At 39.1% G+C, this 18,882-nt stretch overlaps 1 long non-coding RNA gene across 1 annotated transcript in view; it reads left to right on the forward strand.

The window, feature by feature from the left end:
* Positions 1-2,827: 2,827 nt before the first annotated feature.
* Positions 2,828-18,882, forward strand: part of LOC135702517 (uncharacterized) — a 36,699-nt gene continuing 20,644 nt past the window's right edge. Inside the window, exon 1 of the long non-coding RNA XR_010517704.1 lies at positions 2,828-3,585. This is a non-coding gene — a long non-coding RNA (uncharacterized LOC135702517). The remainder of the gene's footprint in view (positions 3,586-18,882) is intronic.

The following is an 18,882-nucleotide window of genomic DNA, read 5'->3' on the forward strand; positions in this document are numbered from 1 at the left end:
ACTTGCAGGATGTAAATAATGCACTATGAACTAAATCCACCCAAATTTTCATTAAATTCTACCCAACGGTTAAAAAGTTAGAGCAATTTCATAGTGTGGCAATTTCATCGTGGACACCCTTTACGTGTTTTTTTTATCAAAGGCAAATGTCTTTCTTCTTCTTCTTCGCATTTCCAGCTTATTGCATATCGCATATTAGCTTATAGCGTGCTCTCAACTTAGTGTTCTAGATGCACTTCCACAGTTATTAATTGGGAGCTTTCGATGCCCGATTCGTCCAGTCATACTTCTTTCAATTTTCCAACCCGAAAAATTCCTAGACCTGACCGGTAATTGAACCCAGCCACCTCCAGCATGGTCTTGCTTTGTAGCTGTGCCTTTACTGACTGAGCTAAGGGAGGCCCCCAATAAAAGCAATTTATAAAATAACGAACATTTTAGATGGCTCGAGTGACACTTGCCTTTGATAAAAAAAAACATGTCTACTTGAGCTTGAGCTTGATTGACCACCCACGGTTGCTACTCTGTTACTGCCAGATCAGCTGTAATTACACAGAGAACCAATAGACGATGCTTGGGACTAGCAATCATCCTCAATGTGTAAAAACTGGTGATCTTAAATTAGGCAATACCAGCGCCGGCCGCGCCCGAACACAGGTCAAGAAAGGAATGGGAAGGATTGTGTTGACATGACACTCGCTTTGATGGAAGCCGAGAACACCTCTGCACTTCCACGAGGAATCACTGGGATGTTGGATAAGAGGGGTGGGTTTGCAGCAGGGTTCGTTTTGGTAAACGATAAGCTGAATTGATGTCCTAACGATCATATAACGCAAAGGAGCTTGGGACTAAACCCACGGTCTTCTGCTCAGTAAGCAAAAACGTTTGCCACTAGGCAGACGAGCACCTTTTTAATCACCGAGTTGCTGTTATTACCATGTAGTCATATTAACAAATAAAACGATTGACGAATCTTGAATGTGGATGGGCCTGAGATTAGACTCATGATGTTCTGCTCAGTAAGCAAAAACGGTTGCTCTAAGGCCACCGAGCCCCTCATATCACATAATACCGTTGCTCAAATTTGTGTATCCATTCAAACCCGGAACCAACGACAACAACGAGTTTCGCAAAATACACGATACACAAGCGATTTTACCATAAATCTCTTTGATATGTAAGGACCTGGGACCGCGTTTTTCTGCTCAGTAAGCAGGCCACTGTAACCGACGATCTTTCAAATCCGAAAACTAAAAACTACGAAAAAGTACTTAGGCCTTCATTAAGTTCCACTTTCACGCTACGTTCAATGACAGGGTCCTATCCAGGATTACATCTGAAAAATCCAAATCTGGCCAACGCCCACCCTAAACCTAAACCTGTTCTAATCCACCTGAAATGACTAACGAATGGAAGACTTTGACTACCCAGCCATGCAATAGTCTCATTCCGTGCCTTATGGCAACTTGATGATTCTATTGCGCTCATCTTTTGGCACCACCCAGGGGAGACTTGGTCCTGTACCCAATGCTTAACTTATCTCCATTCCACTCAGCTACTCGCAATTTCTTGTGATATAGTGGGCGGAATATTATTATATGAGACAATTCAATGCAGACGTCTTTCCAAATTTGGCAGATCGACAGGTAATCGGTGAGTTACCACGATAGTTGCTATTCAACAACTCGACAACGTCCCATCGTCAACGCCTGCTATGAGAATTTCCCATTGCAGACGCCAACGAAATGACGTCATCGAGCTATCGATCAACTACCCTGATTATCGCTTGGTACCTTATAGCACGATGCTAGGAGGCGAACCGGAAGAATCGATGAGCTACCTCTCCCCCTTGATAAAAAAAACATGTCTACTAAGGATTAATATTTCTAAAAAAATCATCTATCAATGAAACAGTCATCGGTCGTCATTGAAAAGCAATGCAACTATGTTCTGTCAATCTAATTGAAACTTGTATTACCTCTGTTGTCTTGTGAATTTTAGCTATAACGGCCTTTTTTTTTTGATTTTTATCTCTCAATCTATGGAATCTACACGAAAACTATGTTTGAACGAAATTTCAAGAACAGGAACATTATGTCGTAGACTACACATTTTTATATCATATGGGTGGAAAGTTTGCATTTGCAAAATAAAAGTATTTTAAGATTGCACTCGCATACCCCGTGGAAAATTCTAAATTCATCAACACTTTCATAGTTCTTCTATTCTCCACGGGAGCCAACATTGATTTTCCAATAGGAACAGGGATATTTGCTGCATCAGTTTGACCAAAATCTTTCAACCCGCAGTGTTTACTTTTGCATAGTTTGTTATATTATATCGCATTATTTTCAAACTGCAACTCCATCGCATCCCAATAGCTGCTAGCCCTTACTGGGCCCTGCGGTAGCGGCAGCATCAGTTCGAGCTCAAAGCTCCTCTGGCAGACCAAACATCCTCACTCTCTCGCTCTTCACCACCTATCGGTTGGAGACCAGTCGCGGCAAAGCAATAACAGTAGTGCACCACCGACAAGAACTGCAGTAGTCGTACGTAGTTGTAGTAGCTAGTCTGTAGTACTACTACTACTAACAATGCAAGCAAGCACTTATATATATGTAAAAAGTGCATACATAACCAAGACGCAGACTCCCCACACTGGTGGTCGTACGTTTGTACGTGGGGTGCGCACCCCCATCCACCCCCCCACTCCGTGCATGATGAAGAAGCGCTTCCCTTGGGGGGATTTTTGCGGAGCTTCTTCTCTGACAGTATGTTTTGATGCAACGACGACGACGACGACGACGGCGAGGTCTCTCTCGCTCTCGCCACTGACTGCTCTTGCTCATATCGTTTTTATTGTTTTCGTCCGCCGCGCGGTATACATACAACGACGCCGACGACGACGAACGGGGCAAATTTGCAATTCTGGTCTACCTTGCTCAAAGTCAACTCCCGTCAGCCAGCCAGCAGCGGAACAGTCAGTCCATTTCCAGCCGGTTCGCTAAACGGTTGCACTTCGGTCGGTGTTCCATCTCCGGATCTAGTCTTTTGGGAGTTTTGGGCTTTGTGGGGACGATCTCGCGTATGGTATTAAGGCCTCGGCGCAACAGAGAGAGAGAGAGAGCGAGAGTGAGAGCGAGTGTGATGCATTTGTGATTGTGGTGCGCATTGTGATGCATGAAGATTGAAGAGGAGAAGAAAGGATTCCTACTGTTAACTGCTACTGCTTGGATGTACGAGAGGTGGATAAGTTTCGCGAATCGCGTGAGCCAGAAGATTTGAAGGAGGTGGTGTTCAACACAATCGAAACGAGATGAATGAAGATAACATGGAAAATTGAAATTTTTGCTGACTAGTTTCACTATCACTGAAAAAGTGCGCGCGGTACATTGGTGAACAAGAAGAAGTAGGAGTAAGAAGAAGAAGAAAAAACATCGCACAGAAGCGAGGGAAAATAGTGCAGTTTTTATTGGATTGCTCGCTCGTTTGGTGTGTTATCGTTTGTTGGTGCCATTTAGGTTCGTGATGTGTGCGAAATTTTCGCTTTCATCTGCATCAGGCGTGGTTGAGCAATAATTTGTGGTGTGACACTTTTTTTTTCTTTCTTGACTGTGGTTTGTTACTGCAAGATTGTGTGAAGATTCTGCTGTGCTGTTGCGGACTTGAGTTCAACCTAGAACCTAGGACTAAATGTAATGAGGGTGGTAAACAGTTTGTTGATTGTTTATTTTCAGTGGTCTGGAGAGGACGAAATATTTACAGTTTTTGGCTTGCTCCTTTTTAGCCTTACTTAGTTTATTGAACATATCACAACACATCTTGTATTTAGTTTGTTGGTTTTTTAGGTTAAAAGCATTTGGAGTACAGATGTTAATATAATTCGCTGGTATCGGATATGAGTTTCGTCTTTTTCGAAACTTTCAGACATCGGCTGGTTCATCTCTGGTGTTTCGCTTTTTTAAGTTGGGTTTACCATTCAGTACGTAGATTGGTGGGAAGATTCTACCTAAATAAAATATCATGGAATTTAACATCATTTAACATTTGCGTTTTAGAGGACGGATTTTTTTTAATAGTTTGAATGTTGAAACAGGGTTAGTGTCGCCCTAAGTGTCCCTCATATTGGACCCATGCATACATTTCTAAGGAATGAATTTTTGACAATTTGTCACTAGCAATAAAATATATCCATTTGTATTGTCCAGATGACGCATTGGTCTAAGACAAATTTAAAAACAGGAGATTTTTTATCGATAGGCACAATCTTTAAATCCATAGGCCAACATTAAAGCCATTTACCCTATGTTGACTTCTTATCAATAATCTTAATTTAAGTTGGTTTACATCAAAGCAAAATTTACAACTACTGTTGAATATTATGCCGGTCGCTCACAAATAACTATACTGTTGATAGGGTTAACTACTCCATTTCCGGCCTATTAAGCACAACCCGCACTTAGTCTTTCTTAATCTAGCGCAGTTTAGCACCAAACGGAATGTTATTATTACTGATGGCTTCCAAATTTATTTACCTTTCCGTATGTACTGTAAGATTTGATAAAGAGAAACTAATCGTTGAAATATTGTCAAAAGTCTAACACTGCTTCTTGACGCCAAACTCGGCCTACGGCCCTACGGATTCTAAACTCGGCCTAACGCATTGAAACGCCATTGAATTCACTTCGGCCTATCGGATGAAGATAAAAATTGATTCGGTCGGAGCGCTTCTTTTGTTTTTGGGAATAATGGGTGCAAAACCTTCATATCACGCGTTCTCATTGACTTCGTTCCGTAGCTTATTAACTAAAGTATCGTACCAAATGCGTAATTGACTTGTTAACTCTGAAATCATGGATTTATTTGAAGTTTTCTGCTCGATAGGCCCAAAATGGGCGATTAGGCCGAAGTAGTTCTCTACCCTACTAAGCACTAACTACCTAATTTTACTCACATCTTAATATCGTCTTTCCAATATTTACAAAAAAGAATAGTTCAGGCGCCAAAAATGTATCCCTTCTAAATACAGTTTTGGGAGCATTGTGCATTGTTGTCACACGGCAGATTAAACTGTTGTTGCACGGTTCCAATTGGGGGTTTATAAAAATTATACAGTTTTTTTCAGGGGCGTAGCGTGACCCGGGGCGGATGCTTTGGGTGCCCGCCCCCTAACTTTCAAAAAGGCTACTTATCATTTATACGATGGTATTTAAACACTCTTTTTCAGTTATCAATATTTAAGAAACTGTGCTGAAGGTAAATGAAAGTTACCCCTCCTAATGTAGTAAATGTTAAACATTGCACACCTGCGGTTCCCTTGGGGCCTCCCTTAGCTCAGTCGGAAAAGGCGTAGCTACAAAGCAAAACCATGCTGATGGTGGCTGGGTTCGATTCCCGATCCGGTCTAAGAATTTTTTCGGGTTGGAAAATATCTCGACTCCCCTGGGCACTTGCCACACAATTATACTAATGCAAAAATGGTACATACATCGAAAGCTCTTAATTAACTGACATAATCCCAAGCCATCGAAACTTCCTCAAAGTACCAAGGCTGCAAAATGCGTGTCGATTCATGATGTAATGATCAATCGTTATGATTCAGTCATCATTCGAAAGGTATGGCTATCTACTTTCAAATCTATCAGATAGAAACCCATTTGGAACCACAGGTAGGAAAAGTCCCGACATCTTAAGATTGAGCCACTACTTGAAAGGTATGACTACCTACTTTCAAACGGAACAGTCAAGGAACCGATTGGAGTTGTGGGTGGCCCATCGGAACGATAAAATCCGTGAAAAGTGGCTCTGTGGAAATTCGGATTCACCGGGAGAATGGTCAATTCCCGAAAGTAGACCTAGAGATCCGCGATTTTTACCTAAATTGCTCACAATCATTAGCATAGAGGAAATATGACATCAACATATCGATTCTGCTACCGGGTGGTCAGAATACGGTCCTCTGGATACCCGGAATCACCGGAAAAATAGTCAATTCTTAAAAGTAGACCTGGAGATCCGTGCTTTTTTAGAAAATGTGAAGAACTCTAAGTTAAGAAGATATATCTCAGTGCCATATTCATTTGGTCCCGCGGTGGTTATTAAACACCCTTCTGGATATCCGGAATCACCGGGAAAATGGTCAATTCTTAAAAGTAGTCCTAGAGCTGCGCGATTTTTTCTAAATTGCATACAATCATGAGCATAGAGGAAATATACCATCACCATATCGATTATGCTACCAAGTGACCAGAAAACGGTCCTATGGATATACGGAATCACCGGGAAAATAGTCAATTCTTAAAAGTAGACCTGGAGATCCGTGGATTTTTAAAAAATGTGAAGAACCCCAATTTCAGAAGATATATCTCAGTGCCATATTGATTTGGTCCCGCGGTGGTTATTAAACGCCCTTCTGGATATCCGGAATCACCGGGAAAATGGTCAATTCTTAAAAGTAGTCCTAGAGCTGCGCGATTTTTTTCTAATTTGCATACAATTATGAACATAGAGGAAATATACCATCACCATATCGATTCTGCAACCAAGTGGCCAAAAAACGGTCCTCTGGATATCCGGAATCACCGAGAAAACAGTTAATGCTTAGTTGAAGATGCTAATGTCAAATAACAGACTAAAGTGGTAATTTTTATACGATAGATGAGGAGATGAAAGCAGGGTGGCCAGCGAACAACCGGGAATACCGGGAAATATCCGGGAATTTTAAAAGTAACCGGGAAAACCGGGAAAAACCCGGGAATTCGAAGAGTGAACCGGGAAAAATAAATTAACCATGCCATAGGAACACATTTTTACACCAGGATTTCTGAATAAACTATTAAAATAGAGTGATTCTTCACCAAATGAATGTCTTACTTTATTTACTGCATAATTTTCTTATCTTTCCCGTCTTATTGTTTTTAGAATTTAATCACTCATCAATTTTTCAAATTACTTTTTGTCGTGAAACACATGTAAAGTGCATGGGCATTAAAAGAAAATATTGAAGATGCTGGACTTTCGAAACAAATATTTGTAAAACCGAAACTGAACTATTCTTTCCGGGGTTTTAATTTTTCGTTCTTCAAAATGCTCATGATAAGAATTTCAGAATTAACTTGAAATTCTGCTGTGAATTATCATGGAATTCTTCTGAAATTAACCAGAAAACACTTCGCGTAATAATTACCGTTGAATTCTTTTTGGAATTTCCTTGAAACTATTTCTAAGAATTTGATTGGAATCCTTCTTAGAATTGCCTTAAACCTATTCGGAAACTTGGATTCCTTTGAATTTCTTTTCAAAACTTTCTATTCAAAGCAGCAGAAATCCTTTGAAATCTTATTTAGAAACCCCTCGGAATATTTTAAAGAATTTCTTTCTAATTATCTGCAATTTTTTGGCAATCAATTCTGTTGGAGCTCTGAGATGAATTTTTCGCACTAGTGTTGAAATTATCCCTGGAACACTATTAGAACTCTGTTTCTTGTCGAATTATCATCATAATTCTCTTGGATTTTTTTTTTCAAATTCATCTGTCATTTTCCTCACGATTCCCATTCACATCTCCTCAGAATCACGTAAGAATTTCCCTTAAAGTTTTTATTTTCAAAACTCCTTTTGAAATTTCCTAACATTACCTAAGAGTTTAATTCAGAACTTGCATTCTTCTGCACAGAAATCCCTCCAAATTCATCTAACAATTTCTATAGACTTCATGTCGGAATAATTCTGGAATTCTGCTCAGAACTTCTCCCTTCGAAAATGATGTGGGAATCCTCCTCAATATTTGTTTGAAATCAACACTTTGAATACTTTTAATTTTTACCAGGGTTTGTCCGCAAGATTCTATAGATTGTTCTGTAATTTGTTGTAACCCTTAAAATGCTTCCAAGTCTCAGAACCTTGACAATTACGACCCACGACCCATAAGTATGTTTTTTTTTTCAAATCTGTTATCTTGGATTTCTTTTTTCAAAATCTCACATTTGAATTATTTTTTTCTTCAAATCTTGCATCACGAAAATTGTTATTCCCCCCTCCCCTAGGGGGTTAGATTTTGATAAATTCTATAGTGGGAATGACACTGATGAAAACTGCACATTGTAGTCGAAATACGTATCTGTCATGGATACCAAAATTAATTGAGTGGAATTAAATGGAAGATAACCCTTTTTGCTGTTTTCGAAAATTTACAGCTAGCCGCGGTTTTAAAAATGCGTATTATTTCATTTTTTGTTGAATATTAACAACCGGGAAATTTTAAAGATTTGAACCGGGAAACCGGGAAAATACCGGGAATTTAAAAAATGAAAATTCAGTGGCCACCCTGTGAAAGTATAGATTTGATAATTTCGTTAGAGTACGGCAGTGTGAAAATTGTATTTAGAGAGTAGAAAGCGAGCAAGGGCAACTTTTTATTTTTTTTTTTTTTTTCCTTTGGTTTGTTTTTTCCGTCGATCTTGTTTTCCGTGCTGAGCACCAATGCTACCGACGTGCCAGGAAGGCAGCTCCCACACCTGGACCCTACCTATCGACCCATCAACTCATGAACCGGGGACCAACGGCTTTACTTCCCATCCGAAGGAAGGCGTGATCAGAGATGTTATGCCTCAGAACATCCCGGCGGCGCCGACTGGGATTGAACCCAGGCCTACTGGGGTGAGAGGTAATCACGCTTACCACTACACCACCGGCGCCGTTTGGGGCAACTTTTTAGGAAGGTACACATCGGTTTGATCATCTCTCTTTACCAAACTCCCCCGTTGGAGAGGGATGGTGAGAGGTATCTCCCCCCGCCACCACTGGCAAAAAGAGATGAGCACCGACTCGCTCATGTACCGACGGTGTGTTTGAAACAGTTCTATCGATTGTACCGCACTCAAGTTGTTATCTGAAGGAAGGCATGCAGTAGTATGTTTGGAAATTGCAGCTATTGTTACCTCTACCATGGTATGTTATCAAACCGATGTGTACCTTCCTAAAAAGTTGTCCTTGCTCGCTTTCTACTCTCTATACAATTTTCACACTGCCGTACTCCAACGGAACTATCAACTCTATACTTTCGTCTTCTCATCTATCGTATAAAAACTACCACGGGAATTTAAAAAATGAAAATTCAGTGGCCACCCTGTGAAAGTATAGAGTTGATAATTTCGTTAGAGTACGGCAGTGTGAAAATTGTATTTAGAGAGTAGAAAGCGAGCAAGGGCAACTTTTTAGGAAGGTACACATCGGTTTGATCATCTCTCTTTACCAAACTCCCCCGTTGGAGAGGGATGGTGAGAGGTATCTCCCCCCGCCACCACTGGCAAAAAGAGATGAGCACCGACTCGCTCATGTACCGACGGTGTGTTTGAAACAGTTCTATCGATTGTACCGCACTCAAGTTGTTATCTGAAGGAAGGCATGCAGTAGTATGTTTGGAAATTGCAGCTATTGTTACCTCTACCATGGTATGTTATCAAACCGATGTGTACCTTCCTAAAAAGTTGTCCTTGCTCGCTTTCTACTCTCTATACAATTTTCACACTGCCGTACTCCAACGGAACTATCAACTCTATACTTTCGTCTTCTCATCTATCGTATAAAAACTACCACTTTAGTCTGTTATTTGAAATTAGCATCTTCAACTATGTAAATCGTTAACTTCACGCAGAAGTAATGGAAAACAAATAGTTAAAATAGTTAATGATTCAAAGTAGACCTAAAGTTTCGCGATTTTCTCTTGATGAATGTAGGAACCCATGTGCGAATCTCATTCAATTTAGATCAAGACATAAGAAACTTTGCACGAGTATATAATCAGAAACATCATAAGCAATATGAAAACAATATTGAATTTGTGATTATTTTATCGTAAATAACTTTAATAAGGGGTTGTTTGAGTGCCTTTATCAGGCGAAAAAGAAGAAAATTATTTTCTTCTGATATTTGGAAAATATGTAAAACACACTACCAAAATCCATATACGATATCGATAGCCTAAGCTACAAAATGGAACTCATGTTGCCAATTAGGAAATAGTGAAGAGTGTAAATTTAATCGTTATATTCTTCTATCAAAGATACCCCGTTTTAAAGTATCCATCTAATTTTGTGCTGGTTAAAAAAAATATATTTTGATTTTATATATTAATTTCGTTTTTTAAATTAACACATAAAAGAATAAATTAATTGCATGATTTATTATTTTACGACGCAGCGCCCATGCCCTATGAAATTCCTATTCGGATGGAGCTGCTATGCGAATAACGGCAGTATATAATCTTTAGATCTCAGGAAAATTTAAAAATGCTGAGACTGAAAAAAAGTACGTAAAATTGTTCGTCTTTTTTCAACAAATGTCAAGACTTAGAAAACCTCCCAAGATATGAAAAAAAATGTGAATTTGAAACATGAAGTATTTTTATTCTTTGATTCTGCGACTGCGAGAAATATTTAAGATTTAATACTTTGAAAAATGTAAAAAAACCTAGAGTTATAAAATTAATATTCTGATCAAAATTCTCGTGGCTTGACGTGGACAAATTTTCTTGATTCTGACCGTTTGAAGAATATTGAAGAGTATTTCGATGAAAATTTTAAAGAAATTTTAAGGAGAATACAAAATAATGCTGACTATAATTTAAAGAAAATTCTGATGAAAATTCCATTTAATTTAAGGAGAAACTAATGGAAAATAATTCTGAGGATAATTCCAAGAAAACGTAGAAGAGATTTCCAAGTGAATTAATCATATTGCGGAGCAGTTTTGGGAAGACCTTCTACCAGCGATTTTACAAAAAATTTCGCAATAAATTCCAGATTTATCAAGCTTAGCATGAATTAGACCCTATTTTCTCGAGTATCTAGATGGAAAAATATAAAAATGTTGTTAATTCTGACTAGAATTTAAATAAAATTCTGATGAAAATTCCATTTAATTTTAAGGAGAAACTAATGAAAGATAATTCTGAGGATAATTCCAAGAAAACGTAGAAGAGAGTTCTAATTCTTCTCGACGTGATGAACTAGCCTACGGCTAAAATTCACGGTTATAAAGAAAAAACTTCTAATTCTAAGATCCAAAGATTATGCTGAACCGAATTCCAATGCAATTTTCATGACACTTCTAGTATTATTTATAAGGGTTCTTCTTCTTCGCATTTCAAACTTATTGCTTATGGCATATTAGCTTATTGCGTGCTCTCAACTTAGTGTTCTAGATGCACTTCCACAGTTATTAATTGAGAGCTTTCGATGCCAAATACCAATGCATGAATTTGTATATTGTGTGGCAAGCACAATGATACTCTATGCCCAGGGAGTCGAGAAATTTTCCAACCCGAAAAATTCCTAGACTGGACTGGGAATTGAACCCAGCCACCTCCAGCATGGTCTTGCTTTGTAGCTGCGCCTTTACCGACTGAGCTAAGGGAGGCCCCTATTTATAAGGGTATGCCGGGGATTTTGTGAGATTTTTTTATAGAAATTAACTTGAGAAAATTATCGGGAGAATTATTAAGGATACAAAGTGAATTGCGGAGTTTTGGTCGCTCCGCTCCTTTGACTAAAAAAAAAACCACGAACAGGACAGTAAATCTGAGTAGCTACGCAGTAAAATAGCATTTTTCCAAGGTTTAAGGAGCATATCATAGTTTTAATAGCACTAGTCATCATCAGCGTTAGAAATCATACAATCCACTGCCGTGCGATTTTGATTTAATTTTGCATTTAATTTTGGATCGTGTGAGTCGTCTTCGAAAACCGGACTCCGGCACACATGGAAGCTATCAAGGCGCCGCCGCCGACGACGAATAATAAACCAAAAAAAAAAAGCTAATTGGGTAAACGTCACACGAGCACTGGCCGCACTTTTCGCTGATCGCTGGTTTTTTGTTTGTTTATTTTTGCCCAACTGGGTACTCGTGTCGTGACCATTTCACAGAAATTGGTCAAATTAATAAGACAAATGGCATCAAAGCGCATTTTCCCCGTTTGTACTTTTGTCTAAAAGGTCCTACGTGTGGAATTTTATTGCCGTACATGCACTTTTTTGTTCGGCTTCCATACGAAAATGTGAGTGTATGGATATGTGCCATGTGTGCCTGCCCGAGTATGCAAGTAAGTGCATAAAATAAATGTGTCACTTTTCTCTTTATTCTACTCGCGTGAGCACCGTCAGCAAACTTGATTTGTCCCACAGTTGTGCACAGTTTTAATTTCTGTAGCATCGTTCGTGTTTCTGTGAGCTGCAGCAAACCGCAGGCAGTTTTTCTGATGGTTGTTCTTTTCATTTGACATTTTTTTCTTCCCTGTCACTTTTGTTCATCCCGAAACCAGAATCTCAGAAACCCGTCATTTGTTGGCGCGTTCTTATTATAAACCAACTGGACGGAGCAGGGATTTGTGTGTTTCTTGGATGAGGCATGCTTGAGTCAATAGCAAGGATTTATCTTTGCCCTCTTGGCGGTCGGATTTAAGGGAAACTAGAATAAGGCATAGAGTTTAATTAAGGAAAGGTTATCAAAGGTTCTAAATATTGTTTCAGTTGAATTGAAACTTTTACTAGCGGTTCAACAAAGTAACCAGATGTGTATAAATTGGGACAGTGGAAAACAGCATGTTTTTTTTTTCGGAATTATGTACTTGTGTTCATTAGGTGGCCTTATTGCCAAGAAAATAAAAAGATTTATTCACGTAAATCAGACAACACATATGTGGGTCAAGATTGTATGGCGGATCATAACCCCTGCATCCTCAAAAACTGTGCAAAATTTGAACGAATTTGAGAGCTGGATTCACGGGTAAACTTAAAAGATTCTATTCGAAAATGTATGGTTAACCGAACAAAACTATTAATTTACTTGTCAAACATTTATAAATTGGATGACTTTTGTCTAAACTTGAGACACAAATTGGGAATAGTATGCATAACAACTTTGTCAGAGATTTCAAATCAATTCAACTTCTGTATCATAAGCAATCAACCTTAAACTTGATACAAAGTGCTTCGCAATAATGATTTCCCTTTCAGAGACATCAGAATTCAGTGCTTAGCACTGAAAAACTCGGATCGGACCTGTGAAAGCGAAATCACTATTTTCCCACAATAGAAATGCCCCGTTTTCTTAATAAGAAAGAAAAGAAAATATGATGATGGTGGTCCCACCTCTTACACCTAAAAAGTTTTGAGCTGGACGATTTATCTTTAAGATAAATAAGTATGATATTTTAACAAGGTTAGCAAACAAAAACGAACTGGTTGCAATTACAGATATAAATCCTCTCTACAGTTTACAGTTTCTATTACAGGCGATCAAGAGTTAATGAACAACCAACAAAGCATTCTATTACACTAGCAACCCCGTAATCTGATGCTATCATAATTTTCAGCTATGTGAATGCTCACGAACCTCCGACATTTGCTAAAAAACTTACTACTTACTCAAGGTATCAAATGTTGGATTCAGTCCTCTATATCCGCAATCCGTGTGCGAGGTTTAAACCGTTGTAGACTACTAAAAAAAATTGTTTTAACTACTACTATTAAATTAAATATCTAAAATCCATAATCACCATCGTGGCGAACAAAATAATTTTTGCAGTGCTACAATAATTATTGAAAAAGTCGTTATGACAGCTATCCATACAAAATAATCCGTTAGATATAACTTCGTCAAGATACATGATTTGTCAATTCATTAAACAAAACCACTGGATAATTGTTCAAAACACAGTTTTAACGTGTGAAATTTAATGTCTCTTAAATTCTGCTAGTGTTGTTGCACGTTTAATAAGTCTAGGCATCGAATTGAAAACATTTATTCCTTAGAAATACAATGAATTCTATGAAGCACAAGTCAAGAAATGTGGTGTTCTTATTTCAACCGCGTTTCTAGTATTATATCTATGAAAGTCACTTCCTCTTTCAATTCGATCACACAAATATCGAGGCAGCAAACCGTTAACTACTTTAAAATGAACACCATAGTCAAATATACAATTCTTTGCTTCATCGACAACCATTGTAAGGCGTCTAGCATCAAAGTTGAGTAAGTGAATCTATTACATCTCAAAAACAAACGCATTATTTTATTCTGCCAGGGGGCGACCCCGGCGTAGTGGTTAGCATCCATACCTCTCACGCCAAAGTCACGAGTTCAAATCTCACCCCCGGACAAGTCACGAATGACCCAAAAGCGTTAAAGTGACCATAATAAAAAAAAAAGTATTCTGCAAGCGCTGTAATCTCGATATTTGAGTTTCATTGGCCAGAAATAAAATAGAAGGGAAAAGTTTAGATGAGGAGAGATGATTGATTTGTATACCTGTATTTTACTGGCAATAGTAAAATCGTTTTCCAGTCGGCATAGATTTCCATACTTCTTGGCAATTTTCTTGATGACATTGTCAAGTTTGTCATCAATAATCACGCCAAGATATTTAATCTCCCGAACGCGATCAATAGTCTCATCATCAATTACTACAGAGACGTTCTTATTAACTCGATTCCGCGAAATTACCATAAATTTAATTTGACTTGTATTCAATTTCAACTGCTTATACTTCAACCATCTACTTAGAGAACGCAAATCTTTATTCAAGTGTAAAACGACATCATCTAAATCCTTAGTTGCAATGAATAACCCAGTATCATCTGCAAAAGGATTAATGTCACAAAATCGTAAAACACGTCGCAAGTCGTTAATATACATAATAAATAACAGGGGCCCTAATACACTTCCCTGGGGCACTCCAAGGTTATTCCCCACGGGACTGGAAACAGAATCATTAAAAACAGTCCGTTGAGTTCTGTCAGACAAATAGCTTTCAAACCATTCATATGCAGTACTCGTAAGTCCAAAGCGCTTGATTGATCGTAACAATAAGGACCTAGAAATCGATTCATTGAAGTAACAAGTAGCCTAAGACATGAACAAATGCCGAAACCAATCTTGGAAATTCCGGTAAATCCAAAAAAATTTGAACAACTTCATTTCTTACTGAATATGAGCATCAGGGAAATTTTTAAGATTTGCACCGCGTGAACCGGTGAAAAGCCGGGATTTAAAAAATGAAAATTCAATGGCATCAACAGACTCTGGTAAAAGTATGCGGTATTAGAATTGTCAAGGTCACTACAGAACTAAATTGAAGATATGACTAGGAAACAGAATTTCCTAATGGATTCTGTTAAAGTGTTGCCCGTAATATGGCGAAACGAGTTTCTATTCATTTCATATTCAGGTATTTCATTTTAAAATTAAGTTTTGCGTATCTCGAACTTAGAAACATGTTTAAGATTCCCATCAAGACTTAACACAAGGTCCGAAATCCCGTACAGCATTCCCCTGTTGATCCATCAACGGTGGTCGGATTATCGAATGTTGACACGATAATCCAACAATCCATGCTAAAGAACCAAAACAACAAGAAGAAGGGTCTGTGCCTAGGCGCACGAACGGAAGCTTGGCGTAGGACCGCTAGTGGACGGAACAAATATGTATGTCCGAAAGCTGGTGAAGCTACTCAGAGAGCCTCTGATGTCCTCGTCCATCAGGGTCCTACCAAATTTGTGGTGACCATCTCCGTTGCAAATGAAACTGTCATTTTGGATCGAAGCGAACAAACTGGTGTACTTGGGTATCTCCAGAGACAGCGTGCTTAGTTGGCTTTCCTGGCAGCAGCGTTACGCAGGTGATCATTGTAGTCAAACTCAGTTGTGTAACGTTCGAAGGTAATGCTTCTCATTCCGATGTCCGCGTCCAATATCTGGGTCTTTCAAATTAGTTGTGACGACTGTCCCCACAGCTAATGGAATTGTAACTGATCATGTTCACTGAATTACAGTCTTTTTGGAGTATTTTTCGTCAGAGCGTTCCTAGTTGCAAGTATATGGCAGCATTTACACCAGACCAAGACGTGCTCCGACCTGCATTGAATTAGATTGTTGTAAAAGAACACCTAGCGCTACTTGGCTTTTTCACACCAATCGATGCCAACCGGATGACTATTGCGGGAAGCCTTTCCTCCGGTCGATTTGGGTGCATTCGTTGTCGTCTTCGTATTTGTGCGATGCATGCTGTTCCACTCATACGTCGTGTCCATCGCTTATCCGTCCGTAAGTAAATGACGAAGAAAACAACTTGGCAAGCGTTTTTCTCCTCCCCTCCATTCATTGGTGAAATGGTGAGCGGTCAACCGAGCGGTGAGCTCGCTCATGTGAGCATGCACAATGTGTCGTGTGTTCGATTTGCGCTCTATCGTTACGTCCGTGTTTTGGATTTTTCGTTACATGTCTGAATTTTGATTTTTTTTTTAATATGACCCCCAGTATAGAAATTAAAGACGTACTCCTACGTCAAAAGATAGCATTTTTTTTAAACTGCATGATGTACCGTAAGACAGGGTGACATTGGGTCATAATTTAAAAGTATTGATTAATGCAAATATCTTGAATTTACAGAATATGATGACTAGAATATGTCTCTTGAACTCCTGGAGTAAAGTGTAGCTAACATTAACAATTTTTAGTGCTGTAAAATCAAGTGTCAGCAAAAACATGTCACAGGCAAACAAATTTTTGAACACACTTTTATGTGGATAGACGGGAGTTACACGGGATCTTAAGCCATACATACGAAGTACATTGTGATCATAACCAAGTGTTCTCCTAATAGCTACGTTACATTTATATATTTTAAGATATTTTAACCAAATGTCACCACGTATAAGGTTCTATAGAAGACAACATATCAAGAAGACTGGCAACACTTCCATTTTCTCATACGACCACTATGAGACCGACACAATCGCGTCATCTGCCACGCAAAGGTTAATGCTTCGAACGATTTTGATAGCAAAGATTACAACCTCAGAAGAATGGTTTGTGTATTTGCTCATTTGTCTATGCAGTACTGCCACCTTCGCTCGAGCGCAGCGCTACAGTATCTGTCGCTTGGATTCTGGCAGGGGTGCCAGTCTTCTTGATTTGATGTCTTCGGTTTTACATTGGTCTATTTTTTGTTTAATTTTGGTAAAATGAGATATTAATTTCAATCAACCATTTCCATGACAGTCGTAAATACGTCATTGGTGAATATATTCACATGCTTAAATGATTTTCCTTGCTAAAATGTGAATGTCGTAAGGTAGAAAACGATTTTTTTTTTCGCAATTCACCCCCACATATGGTATCAAAATACATGTTGCGGACTAGCGGAAGGAGGGGGCATATTGTACTTTCTTTTGGTTTTTTGAACCTAGACGATTTTGGGTTACGAATTAAAAAAATTTGAAAAGCTTTCTCACTGCGATGACATTTTTTTTAAAATGGTAGTCTTTAGAGGAAAGTGGGGCAGTTTGGCCACTTTAAAAAATCATCACTAATCATACCAAATTTGGTGGAAAATTCGAATGATATGCAACCAGATGGATAGTTTCAAGCGCTAAAGGGTGTCCACGATGAAATTGCCACACTATGAAATTGCTCTAACTTTTTAATCGTTGGGTAGAATTTAATGAAAATTTGGGTGGATTTAGTTCATAGTGCATTATTTCCATCCTGCAAGTTTTAAAGTCCTGTGATCAAAACTCGCGGAAATGGAGTCGAAAGAACAGCTCGTGCGTGATAAAATCTTGCGCATTCATCACGAGAACAAGGATCTCTCGCATCGTTCCATCGCTAAAACGTTGGAAATTGCGAATTCGACGGTGTCGCGAGTGATTAAGCGGTTCGAGGAACGGTTGACCACCGATCGGAAGCCCAGAAGTGAAGGAAAAAGTATTCCGTACAACACCAAAAATCACAACCGCGTAGTTGGGGCCTTCAACCGAAATCCGAACGCCTCCGTTAGGGATGTGGCTAAGAAGCTGCACCTAAGCCGAAGTTTTGTCCAGAAGGCCAAAACTAAAACTGGGCTTCGAACGTTCAAGGTACAAAAGGCCCCTAATCGCGACGAGAAGCAGAACAAGTCCGCCAAAACCCGGAAGGAAGTTGTACCTCAACATGCTGACGAAAGTTGAATGCTGCATCATGGACGACGAAACATATGTGAAGGCCGACTTCAAACAGATCCCCAGCAACCTGTTTTTCACGGCCAAGGATAAGTTCAGCGTTCCGGAGCATGTCCGCACTCAGAAGATGTCCAAATTTGCGAAGAAATTCCTGGTTTGGCAAGCCATCTGCACGTGCGGGAAGCAGAGTGCACCTTTCGTGACCCAGGACACGATGAACGGACAGGTGTACATAAAAGAGTGCCTCCAGAAGCGGCTGCTTCCTCTCCTGAAGGCCCACAACGTCCCAACAATCTTCTGGCCGGATTTGGCCTCATGCCACTACTCCAAGGACGTGCTGAAGTGGTATGCGGACAATAAGGTCAATTTCGTGCCGAAAATGTTCAACCCTCCCAACACTCCGGAGCTCCGCCCCATCGAGAAGTACTGGGCGATTATGAAGCAGCACCTTCTTAAACGACCTAAGGTAGTGAAGACAGTCGAGGAACTGAAGAAAGTATGGCATGTAAACCAAAAACGGTTGATTCACAGGTTGTGCAGAATCTTATGGCCGGGGTTAAGGCCAAGGTGCGGGCATTTGCGTATGGACTGTAAATAAAATACGAGTAAAATGGTAAAATGAAGTTTAATAGTTATTTCTCAATCCCTGAAAATTTGATGGCAATCGGATGAAAACTCGAATTTTGCGAATCAATTTTGTGTGTGGCAATTTCATCGTGGACACCCTTTATTTACATCATGAATACAAATTGAATTTAAAAAGTAAACTTTTGAATCTTATGAAAGACGATTTAAAAAATGTTCGTTTTGAAATTATTTTCTGAAGAATAAATCATATTTAAAAAGTATTGCCTATTTAAGGCTATATTTTTTCAGTCTTGTGAAT

Source organism: Ochlerotatus camptorhynchus, unplaced genomic scaffold, assembly GCF_037179485.1.
Source record: "Ochlerotatus camptorhynchus isolate MF236.1 unplaced genomic scaffold, CSIRO-AGI_Acam_v1.1 ptg000193l, whole genome shotgun sequence".
NCBI classification, from domain to species: Eukaryota; Metazoa; Arthropoda; class Insecta; order Diptera; family Culicidae; genus Ochlerotatus; species Ochlerotatus camptorhynchus.